Source organism: Stegostoma tigrinum, chromosome 13 (assembly GCF_030684315.1).
Source record: "Stegostoma tigrinum isolate sSteTig4 chromosome 13, sSteTig4.hap1, whole genome shotgun sequence".
In the NCBI taxonomy this organism is placed as follows: domain Eukaryota; kingdom Metazoa; phylum Chordata; class Chondrichthyes; order Orectolobiformes; family Stegostomatidae; genus Stegostoma; species Stegostoma tigrinum.
The window spans coordinates 75911465-75931046 of NC_081366.1; the positions used below are offsets into that span (position 1 = coordinate 75911465).

Consider the following 19582-nt stretch of genomic DNA (forward strand, 5'->3'; position numbering starts at 1 on the left):
TCAGGACCTCTTCCACTTTATAATTTTTAAAATTAATTTGTGGAATGCAGGAGTCGTTGGCTGGGCCAGCATTATTGTCTGTACCTAGATGCCCTTGAGAAGTTGGTGATGAGCTGCCTTCTTGAACTACTGCCAGTCCACCCACAATACCATTAAGGTTGGAATTCCAGGATATTGACCCAGTGAAGGAACAGTGATAGATTTCCAAGTCAGGATGGTGAGTGGCTTGGGAGGGGATGGTGTTCCCATGTACCTGTTGCCCTTGTCCTTCTAGTTGGAAGTGGTCGTGAATTTGGAAGGTGCTGTCTTGATGAAAACCTTTTGTCACGTCTTGTTTCGACTCTCCTGCCTATTTTCTTGTTACTATTGCTTGGCCACCATATGTGTGATTTTGATGTCCAGATCATCGATTTCGATAAGCCCCGGTTCTAGCTGAACTCCATTCAATGGCTCCCAATCTACCTTCTCTTTCTTGAGCTGACATTCTCGCCCTCGCAAGTACCCCTTTAGTAAGAAATTATAATCCCTACAGTATGAAAGTAGGCCCTTCAGCCCATCAAGTCCACACCAACCCTCTAAACATCATCCCACCCAATTCCATTCCTTTATCCAATGTCTGCAGTTCCCCATGGCTAACCCACCCTCGTCTGCACATCCCTAACCCCGTGAGCCATTTAGTATGGCCAATCCACCCTAATCTGCAAACCTTTGGACTGTGGGAGGAAACCGGAGCACCCTGAGGAAACCCACACAGACACAGGGAGAACATGCAAACTCCACACAGACAGTCACCCGAGGGTGGAATCGAGCCCGGGTTTCTGGCGCTATGAGGCAGCGATGCTAACCACTGAGCCACCATGCCGCCCCAATAAATGTATAAATAAAGGATGACTTGGTAACGGGATACTGGTCTCTATGGAGTTATTTCAGAAGCAGCCTAAGCCTCTGATTGGAGGAGCAGTGAGAGAGTGAGAGGGTATCTGATCTGCGTAGCCAAGGCTGGGGAAAGTATGGCCAGAATCCACAGGAGGGGTATTGGGGAAGGTTAGAATGGAAAGTAAGGCCTGGGCTTTAGTGAGGTTACAGAGTGGGGAGTGTAACTATAAAGTACAGGAGAGGAGTTTCAAATGGAGTGGAGCCAGCAGCAAAAGTGACATTGGGAAGGAGTCATAAAGATGGAAAGACGGTCTTTAGAGAGTACCAAGGGGCTGCATTGTGTGGGGAAGCATCTGCAATCAGGAAAGAGAGGTTGTAAAGAGGGGAAGTTGGACTTTCAACAAAGTACCGTAGATGCTTGTTGTCACAAACCCTGTGTCAATTAGGTTATTTAATTCTGAGCAGTTTATTTCCCCACAAAGATTTGCACTGGCGTTGTCAGAGCACTAAGCGTCTCACCTTCTGTGAATTAATTGAGGTGCAAGGAATGTGTTCAAGATAAAGTTGCTATCTGTGAACCATCCAGTCCACGAAGCTTGTGTTTATGGTGCAATCTTACAGCTATTGTTTTGTGACAATTTAAGTGCTATGTTGTCCAGGAAATTAATACTTTCCTTGTGTACTGTGGCTTTAGATTTAATGGAGTGGTGATAGTTATTGAAGGGATTGTTGCTGAGTGTTCAAAAGATATCTCATGGATAAACAATTTATCTGACTTCCTTTTTAATCATTCTCACAGTTTACCAATGCCTGACTTATTCTCAGTCCATGACAGTCGCTATTACCAAATACCAGCTGATATCAAGCCAAACATAAACATTTATTTTAAAGAGATTTAAGCACTAAAGAACAAAAAGTATGAAATGGCATAGGAGAACAGCAAGCAGTTCATAAAAATTGACAGGCCCTTTGATCTGGCCCTCTGGTTTCGCTACTGTGGCAGAACTAAATTTTTAGAACGGTTAATTCCTCAATGCAGTGATAGTTAACTAACCTATACAAGCAGTTTGGTTTGTTGACAAAGGTTTTAAACCTGGAAACATTCTGTGTCCCAGCGACAAATAGTGTAGCAGCACTTGAAGGACAGTGACAGTGGAGGGTGTCACCTCTGTTAATAATTTACTGAGACTTTCAAAAAGCTTTTACTGACCTTCGTATCTGAAGGCTGAGAAAAGGTCCTGAACACCATAAAAACCGATGCCCATATGTGGCTGATTTCATTGCCATAAAGCACCATTTCCTGGAAAAGACAAGAAAAACTAAGGATGTGTAATCAATTCACAAGTTTCTCATTAAAAAATTATTTTCTGAACTCTCGCCATGAGAGTTTCCAACCAAGCTCTGAGACCTTGGATTTTTGTCCAAGATGTCTTCCCTTCTTGGGGCTGTGATCACTCCTTCTAGAATTCAGTTCCACAGTTCTGAGGAAAGGTCACTGGATCGAAACGTTAACTCTGATTTCGCTCCACAGATGCTCTCAGACCTGATGAGCTTTTCCAGCAGTTTCTGTTTTTGTTTTTTTGACAGCATCCGCAGTTCTTTCGGTTTCCACAATCATCAGCCTTGGAAAAACCTAAGCTTCTAGACCTGTGTCTCAACTCTTTTTTTATAATTCATTTTCAGTGCACATCGGGTGTCATAAGGTCAGCATTTTTTCCCCATCCCTGACTGCCCTGCAAACAGTGATGTTGGTCATTAACTGGAATCGCTACAAGACATCGATATACCTGCAATGCTGTTAGTAGAATAGAAATGGACCTGTTACTCAGCAGTGGAAATAAAAGGCAAATGAAGTTTGAGACTATCTAAATGCAGAATAACATAGATTGGTCAAAACAAATCCTAAGTATACAATCCCAATTAACACAGGCTGGCCTAGAATGGCATCTGCATCATCTTTCAGCATTTTAAGAATGGATCCATTGTAGATTTATCATTGTCAATGTCTGGATAATGTGGCAACACAATAATAAAAATGAAACATTGATTAATGGGTTATATCACCAAGGCTGTAGTATAAAAATGTACAGGAAATTTGCTGGAGCATTTCATAATGAGGGCAAATAAAAAGTCTCAGTTTTGGAGAGAGTATGGGGACAGTATTGATACAGATCCCACATGTGAAGATTTGGGGGACATTAGGAACATTAAATTATTAAATCCAGAAAGAGGATGGAGTGGAATGCCTCACATATTCAACATGACATCAGGCGTTCCATAAGGTTCCACATGGTAGACTGGTTAGCAAGGTTAGATGACATTAGAATACAGGGGGTACTAGCCATTTGGACACAAAACTGGCTTGAAGGTAGAAGACAGAAGCTGGTGGTGGGTAGTTGCTTTTCAGACTGGAGGCCTGTGACTAGCAGTGTCCCTCATGAATCCATGTTGAGTCCACTGCTTTTTGTTATTTACATAAATAATTTGGATGTGAACATAAGAGTGAGTAAATTTGCAGATGACAACAAAATTTGAGGTGTAGTGGTCAGCGAAGACAATTACCTCAGAATAACGGATCTCGATCAGACGGACCAATGGGCTGAGGAGTGACAGATGGAGTTTAATTTAGGTAAAATGTGAGTTGCTGCATCTTGGGAAAGGCAAGTGGGCTTACACACTTAATGGTGAGGTCCTGGGGAGTGTTGCTGAACAAAGAGACCTGGAGTGCAAGTTCATAGTTCTTTGAAAGTGGAGTCACAGGTAGAAAGGATAGTGAAGGCAGCGTTTGGTGTCCTTGCCTTTATTGGACAGTGCTTTGAGTGTAAGAGTTGGGAGGTCATGTTGTGGCTGTACAGGACATTGGTTAGACCACTTTTGGAATATTGCATGCAATTTGGTCTCCCTGCTATAGGAAGGATGTTGCGAAATTTGAAAGGGTTCAGAGAAGATTTACAAGGATGTTGCCAGAGTTGGAGGGATTGAGCTATAGGGAGAGGTTGACTAGCCTTAGACTGTGTTCCCTGGAGCATCGGAGGCTGAAGGGTGACCGTATAGAAGTTTATAAAATCATGAGGGGCATCAGTAGGGTGAATAGCAAAGGTCTTTTCCCTGGGGTGGGGAAGTCCATAACAAGAGGGAATAGGTTTAAGGTGAGAAGGGAAAGATTTAAAATGGATCTAAGGAGCAAAGTGGTGGAGACTGGTACAATTACAATATTGAAAAGGATTTGGATGGTTATACTAATTGGAAGGGTTTAGAGGGATATGGGCCAAATGCTGGCAAATGGGACTAGATTAATTTAGGATATCTGGTCCGCATGGACAAGTTGGGCTGTGCTGTACAACGCTGTGACTCTCTAACATTTACCGATACATATGTGCTAAAAGGGAAAGGATTCACTAGGTTTGTACTATTCCAAATAGGATCACTTCTATGACCCACATCCCCCAATGAATTGCAGCTCTGCAATCTCCTGGTAGAGGCAAAAAAATTGCAGATCAACTGAGGGAAAGAATCACTTAGGATATTGTCCTCTGGTCCTTGGATGCAAATACACAACATCCAGAAAACTGACATAACCAAGGCGTTTAGTAGCTGACGAGCTCCTGCGTGTATAGAGATGTGTTTCATTTGCAAACTTGTGTCTGCTCCCTTTATTAAAACAGCCCTGTAGCAAAAATATCCATTTACGATGGCACTATAGTAAACAAGGTTCCCTCTATAGCGGACCTCCCACCCACAGCCTCCAACCTCATTGTTCCCCAACCCCGCATGGCCCATTTCTATCTCCTTCCCAAATTCCACAAACCTGCCTGCCCTGGTCGACCCATTGTCTCAGCCTGTTCCTGCCCCACCGAACTCATCTCCACCTATCTGGACTCCATTTTCTCCCCTTTGGTCCAGGAACTCCCTACCTACGTCCGTGACACCACCCACACCCTCCACCTCCTCCAGGACTTCCAATTCCCTGGCCCCAACACCTCATTTTCACCCTGGACGTCCAGTCCCTATACACCTGTATTCCTCATGCAGATGGCCTCAAGGCCCTCTACTTCTTCCTGTCCTGCAGGCCCGAACAATCCCCCTCTGCCGACACCCTCATCCGCCTAGCCAAACTCGTCCTCACCCTCAACAACTTCTCTTTCGATTGCTCCCACTTCCTACAGACGAAGGGAGTGGCCATGGGTACCCGCATGGGCCCAAGCTATGCCTGCCTCTTTGTAGGTTACGTGGAACAGTCTCTCTTCCGCACCTACACAGGACCCAAAACCCACCTCTTCCTCCGTTACATTGATGACTGTATCGGCGCCGCCTCTTCCTCCGCAGAGGAACTCGAACAGTTCATCCACTTCACCAACACCTTCCACCCCAACCTCAAGTTCACCTGGGCCATCTCCAACACATCCCCCACCGTCCTGGACCTCTCTGTCTCCATCTCAGGTAACCAGCTGGAAACTGATGTCCATTTCAAGCCCACTGACTCCCACAGCTACCTAGAATACACCCTCCTGCAAAAATTCCATCCCCTATTCCCAATTCCTCAGCCTCTGCTGCATCTGCTCCCACGATGAGGCATTCGACTCCCGCACATCCCAGGTGTCCCAGTTCTTCAAGGACTGCAACTTTCCCCCCTCAGTGGTCAAGAACGCCCTTGACTGCATCTCCCGCATTTCCCGCAACACATCCCTACACCCCGCCACAACCGCCCCCAGAGGATCCCCCTCGTTCTCACATACCACCCCACCAACCTCCGGATACAATGCCTCATCCTCTGACACTTCTGCCATCTACAATCCGACCCCACCACCCAAGATAATTTTCCATCCCCACCCTTGTGTGCCTTCCGGAGAGACCACTCTCTCCACGACTCCCTTGTCCGCTCCACACTCCCCTCCAACCCCACCACACCCGGCACCTTCCCCTGCAACTGCAGGAAGTGCTACACTTGCCCCCACACCTCCTCCCTCACCCCCATCCCAGGCCCCAAGATGACCTTCCATGTCAAGCAGATGTTCACCTGCATATCTGCGAAAGTGGCATATTGTATCCATTGTACCCGGTGTGGGCTTCCTCTACATTGGGGAAACCAAGCGGAGGCTTGGGGACCGCTTTGCAGAACACCTCCACTCGGTTCGCAACAAACAACTGCACCTCCCAGTCGCGAACCATTTTAACTCCCCCTCCCATTCCTCAGACGACATGTCCATCATGGGCCTCCTGCAGTGCCACAATGATGCCACCCAAAGGTTGCAAGAAGAGCAACTCATATTCCACTTGGGAACCCTGCAGCCCAATGGTATCAATGTGGACTTCACCAGCTTCAAAATCTCCCCTTCCCCCACTGCATCCCAAAACCAGCCCAGTTCATCCCCTCCCCCCACTGCATCCCAAAACCAGTCCAGCCTGTCTCCGCTTCCCTAACCTGTTCTTCCTCTGACCCATCCCTTCCTCCCACCTCAAGCCGCACCTCCATTTCCTAACTACCACCTCATCCCGCCTCCTTGACCTGTCCATCTTCCCTGCACTGACCTATCCCCTCCCTACTTCCCCACCTATACGTTCGTCTCCACCTATCTTCTTTTCTCTCCATCTTCGGTCTGCCTCCCCCTCTCTCCCTATTTATTCCAGTTCCCTCTCCCCATCCCCCTCTCTGATGAAGGGTCTAGGCCCGAAACGTCAGCTTTTGTGCTCCTGAGATGCTGCTGGGCCTGCTGTGTTCATCCAGCCTCACATTTTATTATCTTGGATTCTCCAGCATCTGCAGTTCCCATTATCACTCCCTTTAACTTCTGTTAGTTTGCCCACTCAGCTCTTCCACTCATTAATCTTAACACGCAGCTGTATCTGCATTCAGCTTAAAGGCAATATTTCCCTGTACACGGTCTGTGTACTCCCTCCACAGCCTATTCCTGATCGTGCACTATCTTTTACCCGCACACCCTACTGATGTAAACTTTCTTGTGCCTGTCCACTGGCTTTTACAAATTTCCACAGTTGCACTTCTCAATCTTCAAATCCTCCACAGTCTTTGCTTCTCACAGTTTAGACAGTACCCTGATCTATCTATCTTGAATCTATGGTGAATTACTTAATACTTTCCTACTCTGAACTCCACTTTTGAGTTTTGCCCATACACTTAATGCCCCTTTGCAACCTTCTGCTTCCATCGCTACTATTTACTGTTCTGATATCACTTTAAGAATGTTAATAAGGAAGTAACCACAAGTGTACAGCATGTGACCAATAGACAGTTTGCAGCAGGGAGTGTGGGGACATTTCAACTCTACTTTCTCCTAACTATAGCCACTAAACCTTTATAATGAATCTGCTTGCTAAGCGATTTGTTTTATTTGTCACAGGATGTGGGCATTTATTGCCCATCCCCAACTGCCCTTGAGAAAGCAGTGGCGAGCTACCCTCTTGAACCACTGCAGCCTGTGAGAGGTAGGGACAGCACAATGTCATGAGGGAGCGAGCTCTGGGATTTTGACCCAGCGTCTATGAGGAATTGGCAGCCTAGTTCCAAGTTAGGATGGTGTGCGGTTTGGAGGGGAAGTTGTCGGCGGCGATGTATTCTGCAATGTATTTTCAAATAAACAGAGCCTGTTTAGTTTACTGTGAGATTGATAATTTAGTGTTAAGCAAGCATTGACCCACAACATTTACTACACTGCTGAATGTGGTGTCATCAGAAAAGGCCACTTATCATTACTGTGAGAAACTGTGCCCCCCCGGGCACACAATACCAGCTTGCAGAACATCCCCAATATCGTTGCTCTCCCCTAAAATGAGAATGTAATCCCTACAGAGTGAAAACAGGCCCTTTGGCCCAACACTGCACCTCCCAGTCGCAAACCATTTCCACTCCCCCTCCCATTCTCTTGATGACATGTCCATCATGGGCCTCCTGCACTGCCACAATGATGCCACCCGAAGGTTGCAGGAACAGCAACTCATATTCCGCCTGGGAACCTTGCAGCCATATGGTATCAATGTGGACTTCACCAGTTTCAAAATCTCCCCTTCCCCTACTGCATCCCTAAACCAGCCCAGTTCATCCCCTCCCCCCACTGCACTACACAACCAGCCCAGCTCTTCCCCCCCACCCACTGCATCCCAAAACCAGTCCAACCTGTCTCTGCCTCCCTAACCGGTTCTTCCTCTCACCCATCCCTTCCTCCCACCCCAAGCCGCACCCCCAGCTACCTACTAACCTCATCCCACCTCCTTGACCTGTCCGTCTTCCCTGGACTGACCTATCCCCTCCCTACCTCCCCACCTACACCCTCTCCACCTATCTTCTTTACTCTCCATCTTCGGTCCGCCTCCCCCTCTCTCCCTATTTATTCCAGTTCTCTCCCCCCATCCCCCTCTCTGATGAAGGGTCTAGGCCCGAAACGTCAGCTTTTGTGCTCCTGAGATGCTGCTTGGCCTGCTGTGTTCATCCAGCCTCACATTTTATTACCTTTGGCCCAACAAGTCCACACTGACCCTCAGAACACCCCATCCAGACCCATTCCTCTATAACCTATCTAATCTACACATCCCTGAACACTACCAGCAATTTAGCATGGCCAATCCACGCAGCCTGCGCATCTTTGGACCGTGGAAGGAAACCGGAGTACCCGGGGAAAACCCACGCAGGCACAGGGAGAATGTGCAAACTCCACACAGACAGTCGCCTGAGGCTGGAATCGAACCCGCATCCCTGGCGCTGTGAGGCAGAGTGTGCTCCTGAGATGCTGCTGGGCCTGCTGCATTCATCCAGCCTCACATTTTGTTGTCTTGGATTCTCCAGCGTCTGCAGTTCCCATTATCTCTCAGCGCTAACCACTGAGCCACCGTGCTTCTACTCCCCAGTCAATTTAATAGCCAAGCCTTCAATTCTGTGTGGGTCTATATGCTAAGTTAGAAATGAAGATACGCTTCGCTGTTTTGAGCATTATTGTTTTACTGTATTCTTTTCTCTCCTGAGGATGTTAGCGTGCATTTCTTTGCAATCTTCAGATGTGTGTGTAGAGACATCAATCGACTATTCAGTAACACGGGGCGCTGCGTGCAACACTTTTTATCCTCGCCCGTCATCTATCTACGCACATTTTCCAGCAGGGGTCAGCAATCGGGAGTAGGAATCTAAATTCTTTTTTCCAACTCTCTTTAACCCGTGCGTACCGGAGCGAATTTGAGAGCCCAGTGACTACTGTACCTAAAATCAGTTGAAACACGTCAGCCTGCAGACTCAACATGGAACCCATTTGGGCTTGATATCAGTGTTCACTGATCCAAGGCTTGATTGATCGCTGTTGCTCTCTGTGATGCCTGCTCAAGTTAAATAGCAACTGCCTAGGCTCACGTATTCAGCTGAAATCAGTACTTGTGTCCCCTAACATGACAAAACGGGGAGAAAGACAGAAAAGCGAATCTACATAAATTAAAGCATTGAAGCTATTGCCACATACTCTGCTTACCACAACTAAAGTGCCTGTAGCAACCAGTAATGAGATGCAATTGAAAAAGAAAACCTCTGCAGAAATATTCCGAAATAAAAGTTTAAACAATTTGGGACATTTATGTCGAAAGGGGAAGCAAGGAAGTAGGATTTGTATTCATTGCAGCAGTTATGCTCAATGTAATTTACAGTTCAATCACAAGAGGGTCTCCTGTTCGCAGCCGAGAGACTCTCCCTGCCTTAGTCGCCGCTCAATACAACCCGAAAAGCAAAAGTTTTTATCTCAGGCTGGCCCAGATCAGGAGAGGGAGGGATCAGCTGGGCAATGGCCTGCAGGCTCGGGAGGATACTGATGGATTTGCTCTGGCTGAGGGAAGACTTTAGCAGTCTCAATAATCCACAACCCCTACCATACCGCACGGACGGGGAAATGAATGGGTTTTTATTTCCTTTCTAAAAACAGTGCTTTTAACTTTTGATATAACAAGGTGTGGAGCTGGATGAACACAGCAGGCCAAGCAGCATCAGAGGAGCAGGAAGGCTGACGTTTCAGGCCTGGACCCTTCTTCAGATATGGGGGTGGGGAAGGGGGTTCTGAAATAAATAGGGAGAGGGGGGAGGCAGATAGAAGATGGATAGAGGAGAAGACAGGTGGTGAGGAGACAGACCGGTCAAAGAGGTGGGGATGGAGCCAGTAAAGGTGAGTGGAGGTGGGGAGGTGGGGAGGGGATAGGTCAGTCCGGGGAGGACGGACAGGTCAAGGGGGCGGGATGAGGTTTGTAGGTAGGAGATGGGTTAGGGCTTGAGGTGGGAGGAGGGGGTAGGTGGGAGGAAGAACAGGTTAGGGAGGCGGGGATGAGCTGGGCTGGTTTTGGGATGCAGTGGGGGAAGGGGAGATTTTGAAGCTTGTGAAGTCCACATTGATACCATTGGGCTGCAGGATTCCCAAGCGGAATATGAGTTGCTGTTCCTGCAACCTTCGGGTGGCATCGTTGTGGCACTGCAGGAGGCCCATGATGGACATGTCGTCTGAGGAATGGGAGGGGGAGTTAAAATGGCTTGTGACTGGGAGGTGTAATTGTTTAGTGCGAACCGAGTGGAGGTGTTCTGCAAAGCGGTCCCCAAGCCTCCACTTGGCTCCCCTCGTGTATAGGAGGCCACAACGGGAACAGAGGATGCACTATACCACATTACCAGATGTGCTGGTGAACATCTGCTTGATGTGGAAAGTCTGGTTTTGATACATTTTAAAAATCTGGTCTAAGAGTGAGGTTACCAGCAGTTTTACTGAAGATCTTTGTCCCACCTCTGGGGTAATATTATAATGATGCCCTTCTGCTTCCTAATTTTGCCTTCTGCTTTGTTTTTCTCTCAAAGTAGTTGCCTTTTGCTAAGGTTTGGAGGGATATGGGCAAGGAGCAGGCAGGTGGGACCAGTTTAGTTTGGGAACATGGTCAACATGGACTGAAGGGTCTGACTCTATGTGAGTCACCTACCTGGATGCTGATTATTCATATTGAGTGTTGACAGGCCATCCATCAAAGGTGCTTTTGCAGGCTGAGTATGATCCAGCCCAGAGTTCAAACTCTCTCTCACTTTTCCTTTTTCTGCTCCCTGGCCTAGAAGTGCTGAGGCCAATTGTTGCCCCATCATGATGCAACTGTACAAAATGCTAGTGCGGCCTCACCTGGAATATTGCCTGCAGTTCTGGTCGCCCCATTACAGGAAGGGTGTGGAAGCATTGGAAAAGGTGCAGATGAGATTTACCAGGATGTTGCCTGGTCTGGATCGCAGTGCCCTATGAAGAAAGGCTGAGGGACTTGGGTCTGTTCTCATTGGAGAGAAGGAGGCTAAGAGGGGATTTAATAGAGACATACAAGATGATCAGAGGATTAGATAGGGTGGACAGTGAGAGTCTTTTTCCGAGGATGATGATGTCAGCTTGTACGAGGGGACATAGCTACAAATTGAGGGGTGATAGATATAAGACAGATGTCAGAGGCAGGTTCTTTACTCAGAGAGTGGTAAGGGCGTTCCACGCCAATGTAGTTAACTCAACCACATTAGAGTCATTTAAACAGTCCTTGGATAAGCATATGGATGATGATGGGATAGCGAGTTTTGAGAAGATTTGTAGCTCAGGTTGAGGTTCTGGATGTGAGTTTGCTCGCTGAGCTGGAAGGTTAGTTTTCAGACGTTTCGTCACCATTCTAGGTAACATCATCAGTGAGCCTCCGACGAAGCGCTGGTGTTATGTCCCGCTTTCTATTTATAGATAAATAGAAAGCGGGACATAACACCAGCGCTTCGTCGGAGGCTCACTGATGATGTTACCTAGAATGGTGACGAAACGTCTGAAAACTAACCTTCCAGCTCAGCAAGCAAACTCACATCCAGATGATGGGATAGTTTAGGGGGATGGACTTAGATTAGCCCGCAGGTCGGCGCTGTATTGTTCTATGTTCTATGTCCAACAGCTGAGATCATCACTCATAGAATACCTACAGTGTGGAAACAGGCCATTCAGCCCATCGAACCACCCACCAACCCTCCTAAGAGTATCCTACCCAGACCCATGCCCCAACCCTATCCCTGCATTCCCATGGCTACCCCACCTATCATACATACCCCCAGACACTAGGGGACAATTTAGCATGGCCAATCCACCTAACCTGCACATCTTTGGACTGTGGGAGGAAACTGGAGCACCAACAGGAGACTCACACAGACATAGGGAGAGCATGCAGACTCCACGCAGACAGTCACCCAAGCGTGGAATCAAAGCCAGGTCCCTGGCGCTGTGAGGCAGCAGTGCTAACTGCTGAGCCACCATGTCACCCCATTGATAAATGCACTACAAACCAGAGACCATCGTGGGAAATTCCTGAGTTTCTACTTTAAACCCAAGTTGTTGATGAAGGCTGCCAATTGCCAACAAGCCACATGGCAACAGGCTGGGTTAATCTAGTCTGGATGCCTGGAGGTTGCTGGAGAAAGGTCAATATCATTGAAGGTTGGAAAACCATCAGGTATCTGAATATTGAGTTATAAACTGGGCCAGTATCAAAAAGATCAGAGCATTGTCTAAAATGGAAGAAGTCATTATCTAGTCAGAAAACTGGTAGGCAAAGGATGTTGAAGAAAGGCAAAAAGTAAAATGATGCCCATAGCGAATGCTCTTGTGAGCAGATATCAGCACAATTATATTGTAACCACGTCACAATCAAACCCCACCACAGCTGCTGGGCAAACACAATTGTGCCAGCAGTAAAATGTCTAATAGGGTGGCAGAGTGGCTCAGTTGTTAGCACCGCTGCCTCATAGCACCAGGGCCCCTGGTTCAATTCCACTGTCAGGTGACTGCCTATGTGTGGAGTTTGCACATTCTCCCTGTGTCTACATGGGTTCTCTCCAGTTTCCTCCAACAGTCTAAAGATGTGCAGGTTAGTGGATTGGCAATGCTGAAACTACCCATGTGCAGGTTAGGTGCATTAGCAATGAGAAATGTACGGTTATAAGGTTGGGCTGGGATCAGTCTGGGTGGGATGCCCTTTGGAGGGTCAGTGTGGACCTGTTGGACCAAATGGACTATCCCCATACAGTAGGGATTCTAAGAATGGCTTGGAGATTTGTTTTACTGTTGCATCTTTAAGAGATCCACAGTGAAAGCCACATGTTTCAGACATCTTCCTCCATTCTGCCTTAAAGTGGGAGACATCCTCATTCCTTGAACCTTTCCACAATAACGAGTGGTTTCAGGATCAGACACTCTTCGGCTAGTTCTTGTATATACTGGCTTTCAACTGGGCAGACAAGATCAGAGTCTGGACCAATGTATATACTGCAGGTTGCAAATGAAAAATAAACCTTCTCTTTTTTTGGCAAGATCTCTTGTCTTAAAATAAATATTAAATGTTAAATAAATATTAAATAAATACATAATTCAGCTTGACCCTATTCTAAAGTATGATTCGTCCAAATAGTACCAACATGATAAAAACAAAAGTCAATCTCAAGGGGAAGCCACAATTAAAGTAGCAAAGATATTTTGTCATTCTCACAATGTGGTGTCTTTGTACATAAACATACAACAATGACTGGTCATTTGACTGATCCATCAGGTCTGCCAATACTGATGACACCTGTATACTTCCTACAGTGCCTTCTAATCAATTCCATATAAATCCTCTTGGGGAGGTGATGTAAACACAGCACAAACAGGATTGAAAAGAGTAAAATTCCTCTCCAGTGCCCACAGGATGTCAAATTCCTTCCAGAGTCTCGCATTGACCATGCATTTGTTAACTGTTAAACCATTCAGAAGTTGAATGTGTGACCTTTACTCCTGCCTAGAACCAGTCCAGCTCCCTTTTAAAACCTGTTGCCACTATGAACTCCGAACACACTTTTATTGTTGAGGCAATAATCTGTTACCTTTTCCATTTCTGTAGCCTCTATAAATTTCCATCAGTGAATAATATAAATTGTATTAGCTTAGAGTCCAATGTGCTTCTCCCATCAGCGGGATATCCAGTGTAGTATTCAGGAACAGTCATCCGTAAGGAGCTCCAATGGACCTGCAAAAAATCAGTTATGCTGGGGACGCAGTAGCTTTGTATCATGTACTCTTGGATATGGCTGAGGAGACCAACCAATGAGAGGCAGGTTCTGACACAAGTGTGGCATACCGAGTGGTTTATTGGATATTGCTGTGGGCTGTTGTTTTCGATGCAGACCACCTACACCTGCATAGTAACCCTAGGAGTCAGCGTGATGTTATTCTATGCAGAATTCATGAGTTGACCAAAAATCGTAGCTGCAATCCCTGTGCATGTGGTGACTTCTGTGAGGAGACGATTGGCTCCTACAATGGAACCAAAGTGATAACACTTCCTGCCACTTCACCCGGTGAGGTCCATTGGCAGCAGGGGAAGACATGACTCCCTGCCTTATGACTGTGCCTTTCTTGACACTGACAGCATTAGGAAGACACTTTACACCGAGTTTATTGGGGGGATTTAAGTTTTGAAAGTTGTGGAAAAGGTAACTTATTTCAAGTTTTGTGTACAAACCGAGAGTGACTTATTATAAAGAGATCTTGAGAGTTCCCTGTGTATGTTGGAGTTATTACCAAGACTTCCTAACAAAAACTGTTTGGCCTGCTACAGACCCTGCTCAAGATGGTTTTGAAGAATGAGTTAGCAAGCCTGATAAGAATAAGCTGAGCTGGAGAAAAGCCTGCTAAGAACAAGCTGCCCAGCTGATCTCTGCCATTTCTGAAAAGAAAACCCACTATATCAATTCAACATGGACACTATATGTTCTTTGTCTGATTGATTGATTGAAAGAACATCTCAAGATCGTATTTCCTGAGCAAGCTGTGTCTGCAAGACTTCAGAGATAACCATGCACAATTAGTGACTTGTTCACACAGGTCAGAACATCAGAGCTACAAGCTCCACAACACCATGTGTGTTATCCGTTTATCTTCAAGAATGGACATTGTCCAAATTTTTGGTGGGACGGGGACGGTGCTGCTGAGGCTTGTGATTTCAAGTGGACCTGTTGGACGATAACCTGGTGTTGTCTTCTGTTTGACTTTGTCCACCCCAGTCCAACACTGGCACCTCCACATTATTGTTACTGAATGTGTCAGAGTTGCTGACTCTCTGCAGGCACTGTCAACTTTATCCTGAAAAGCACTCCTTTCATTATGACCGGAAATCCCAAATATTCTGTTAAAATCAAACCAAGAATCAAGCGGAGAGATTGTGGTTAAGAGCTGACTGTCTATGTGGATTTTGCACATTCTCCCAGTGTCTCTGTGGGTTTCCTCCGGGTGCTCCGGTTTCTGCCGACAGTCCAAAGATCTGCAGGTCAGGTGAATTGGCCATGCTAAATTGCCCACAGTGCTGAGGGATGTTTAGGTTAGGTGGTTAGACATGGAAAATTCAGGGGTAGGGGAATGGGTCTGGGTAGGATGCTCTTTGGAGGGGCAGTATGGACTTGTTGGGCTGAATGGTCCTGTTCCCACATTTGTAGGGATTCTATGATTCTATAAAACCAATCTTTGCAGATTGACTTTTTCTCCTTGAAAGTGAATGTGTAAGTTTCATATAATACATGGCATATCATTGACAAAGTATATAAAAACTCATGATAAGACCTTCTTTAAATATATAAAAAAGGAAGAGAGAGGTCAAAGTGAACTTAGGCTCCTTGGAAAACAAATCTGGGAGATGGTTTGAGGGAACAAGGAAATGGAAGAGGAGTTGAACAGATATTATGTATCAGTCTTAACAATGGAAGGTAAGTCAAACATCCGTTCATACTAAATAATACTGGGAGGAATTAAGAACCATCACCATCACTAGGCAAAGTATTATTAGACAAGCTAATGGGTCCAAAAGCAAATAAGTCCCCTGGCCCTGTTGGCTTACATCCTAGGATCTGAAAATAGGTAGCTATAGAGAAAGTAGATGTATTTGTTGTACTTCCCAAAAATTGTTAGATTCTGGAGAAGTATGGGAGGCTCAGGAAACCCCTAATCAAAAAGGAAGGGAGGCAAAAAGTGAGTAACTAAATTCCAATTAGCCTAACATCTATTGTTGGGGTATTAAAGAATTATTAAGGAAGTAATAGCAGATCATTTGGAAAATCACAATTTAATTAAGGAGATTCAACACAGCTTCTTGAAAGGGAGATTAATTTATTAAGAGTTTTTCAAAGATGTCTCAGAAGTGGATAGAGGAGAACCAGCGGATGAGTTGTATTTGGACTTCCAGAAGGCACTTGATAAAAAGTTGTCAAAAGATAGCAGCCCATAGTGTTTGAAGCAGTGTATTGATGTGAATAGAGGATTGGCTCTTGGGCAGGAAGCGGTGAGTGGAGATAAGGGCTTCTCTTTCAGGTTGGTGACCCATAACCCGTGGGGTTCCACAGGGACCAGTGCTGGGACTGCAACTGTTTACAGTATATATTAACAACTTGGAAGCGAATGTGCTATGGCCAAATGTGCAGATAATAGAAAAGTAAGTGGAACAGCAGGTTGCGAGAGGACTTCAGTGTATAATGTGGGAAAAAGTGAAGTTATTCATTTGAAAGAGAAAACAAAAGCACAGAATATTATTTACATGGATAAAAAAAACCTGCAGATAGCTGCAACATAAAGGGCTTGGGGGGACTTGTGCCCCATAGTAAAGGGGAATAATTTAGAGGCATGGGAGAGACAGTCCACAAGCCTCAGTTGTTGAGCATCTGCATGAGTAACCACTGTTACATTCAGTTTGCTTTCAGTCTGGACAGGTCAAGCTTGCTGTATGGCCTAGTGTACAGGGAATCTCCTTCCATATGTACAGGGGAAGGCAATGGGAAAGAGCATAGGGCAAGAAAATCCCAAGCAAAGTGAGGAATAGGATGCCGTTCTGTCTCATTCCATTGTTTCGGCCTGGAAGTGTCCACAGTGTTGCCATCAAACTGTACTGTAGAGAATAGAGCGTGCTGTTGTGGAAGGAGTGGGTAACTGAGGAATTCTGGGAAAGTCTACAAGGCATAGGAGCAGGAGTGGGCCATTCAGCCTGTTGAGCCTGCTCCACCATTCAATGAGATCATGGCTGATCTGGTAATCCTCTACTCCACTCTCCTGCGCGTGTTCAGACTTCAATATCTTCTGCCTAACAGAAGAGGTTGTAGGAGTTCACTCCCGGGATACAATGGGTATTTGATGATGTTCGGAGCCTTTCCACGGCAGCGAGCTGTGTAAGTGGAGTCCGTGGATGGAAGGTTGGCTTCTGTGATGGTCTGGGCTGTGAACAGCACCTTCTATAGTTTCTTATGGTCCTGGGCAGAGCAGTTGCCGTACCAGGCTGTTATGCACCTGGACGGTATGCTTTCAATGGTGCATCTGTAGATGTTGGTGAGGGACGTTATGGACATGGCAAATTTCCTAAGCTATCTGAGGAAGAAGAGGCAATGTTGTGTCTTCTCGGCTGTTGCATCTATGTGGGAAGTCCAGGGCAGGTGGTCAGTTATCCGTTATGTCCGTTATCCGTCGTTGTGTCCTTCATTCCCTCTGTTCTATTGATGTAGATGGGGGCATGTTCTCCTTCTTTCTTTCTGAAGTCGATAATCAGTTCTTTAGTTTTGCTGATATTGAGAGATAGATTGTTTTCATTGCACCACGTCACCAAGCTTTCCAACTCCCTTCTGAGTTTTGACTCATCGTTGTTAGATATCTGTCCCAGTATGGTGATGTTGGCAGTGAACGTGTAGGTGGCTTTTATTTGGAATTTGGCAACACATGTAGGTGTACAGGGAGTACAGTAGGGGGCTGAGGACGCATCCTACGTGGGCTCCAGCATTGAGTGTTACTGTGGAGGAGGTGCAGTTATGTATCTTCACTGATTGTGGCCTATGGGTCAGAAAGCTGACGATCCATTTGCTGAGGGTGGAGCCAAGGCCTAAGTCTCTGAGTTTTGAGATCAGTCCGGAGTGGATAATGGTGTTGAAGGTGGAGCTGTGGTCAATGAGCAGGAATTGGACGTAGGTGTCTTTTTTACCCAGATATTCCAGGGATGGATGCAAGGCTAGGGATACGGCATCCTCTGTGGACCTGTTACATCAGTAGGAAAAATTGTAAGGGATCGAGGCAGGCTGGGAGACTGGAGTTGATGTGGGCCATGACCAGCCTCTTAAAGATCTTCATGATTATTGAAGTCAGAGCTACGGGGCGGATGTAATTGAAGCACATTGTATGTGTTTTCCTGGGTACAGCAATGATGGTGGTCTTCTTGAAGCAGGTGGGGACTTTGGCTTGTAGCAGGGAGAGGTTGAAGACATTGGTGAATATCTCAGGCAGTCAGTCCTCACAGGATCTGAGTGCTCGGCCAAGGATACCATCCAGGCCTGTTGCTTGCCTTGGATTGACTCCCAGGAAGACTGATCTGATTTACAAAGCGGTGACAGATGGAACAGGTTTGTCTGGGGCTGTTGGGCCATGCGTTACCACAATGGTGGGATTCTGCTCAAACTGAGCATAGAAAGCATTGAGCATGTCAGGGAGGGAAGTGTTATTGTCCGCGATCTTACACTGTTTCATTTTGTATCCTGTAATGTTGCTTAGACCTTGCCATAAACAGTGGCAGTCCGTTTGGTAGGTCTGGGTCTCTACCATGGTCTGGCTACTGCCTCTTGGCCTGATGGCTTTGCGGAGATCAGATCTGAATTTTCTGTATTGGTCTGGGTCACCGACTTGAATGATGCACATCTAGTCTTCATTAGAGAATGGATTTCCTGGTTCATCCAAGGTTTAGTACAAATCATTAGTATACATTAGTATTTGCATTAGTATAAATCCCATCACAGAAGCTGGAATATTTACATTTCTTAAATAAACAAACCTGGAATAATCTACTAGTGACCAGATTGTCTTCTACAAAAAAATCTGGCTTACTAATGTTCGCTTTTATGGAGGAAACCTGTTCTCCTGATGTGGTCTGCTGACCATGTGCCTCTAGATTGAGAGCAAAGTAGTTAACTCTCAGACACCCACCTTGCAAGCTACGTATTTTGTAGTGAACATCCAGGATTGTATCTAAAGAGAACACAGCCAGCCAACATGGCCCAGTCAAATTTGCCAAGTTCTCCTCTTTTGACAGAATAAGAAGATTTGTTCCCCCAGAAGAGTCCAGGAACTGTTTGACATTGTCATGTGCATGTAATGTACCAGATTCTGCCGTCACAATTCATGGGCGTGACTGTGCACTGCATGGCAATGCCACCACAGGTGGCAGGACAGTGGCATTTCACAGAGAGGGCCTGGTCTGAGAGTCATGAACATTCACTCTGAACCCCATTCACAACATCAATGAGAAGGGAAACCTCATGCTGATCCAGCTGATATTCTGTATTTCCGTAAGTTGGACACTACACAGACTGTACTATGGTGGGGTCTTCAATATCTATCATCAAGGTGGGCTCAGGAACATCACTAATGACCAAGCTGGCCAGGATCCAAAGGACATGTCACCGGATTGGACCTACAGCAGGTGATGAGAGATTCAACACAAGGTAAAAATTTCAATCTACCCATCACAGATATATCTGTTCATCTCAGTGTTGGTGAGAGTGATCACTGCTCAGCCTGGTGTAAATGAAGTCCAATCTTTGTGTTCAAAACATCTTTCATTGTGTTATGTGGCTGTGTTAAATGGAATAAAATCAGGTCAGATCATGCAACTCTAAACTGAATATCCATGA

General features: G+C 46.0%; 2 long non-coding RNA genes across 2 annotated transcripts in view; one reads left to right on the forward strand and one right to left on the reverse strand.

Annotated features, from left to right (window-relative positions):
• Positions 1-19582, forward strand: part of LOC125458551 (uncharacterized) — a 69618-nt gene that overhangs the window by 22714 nt on the left and 27322 nt on the right. The window lies entirely within an intron of this gene.
• Positions 1-19582, reverse strand: part of LOC132210481 (uncharacterized) — a 63047-nt gene that overhangs the window by 5177 nt on the left and 38288 nt on the right. The window contains exon 3 of the long non-coding RNA XR_009446629.1: positions 2087-2176. This is a non-coding gene — a long non-coding RNA (uncharacterized LOC132210481). The remainder of the gene's footprint in view (positions 1-2086; positions 2177-19582) is intronic.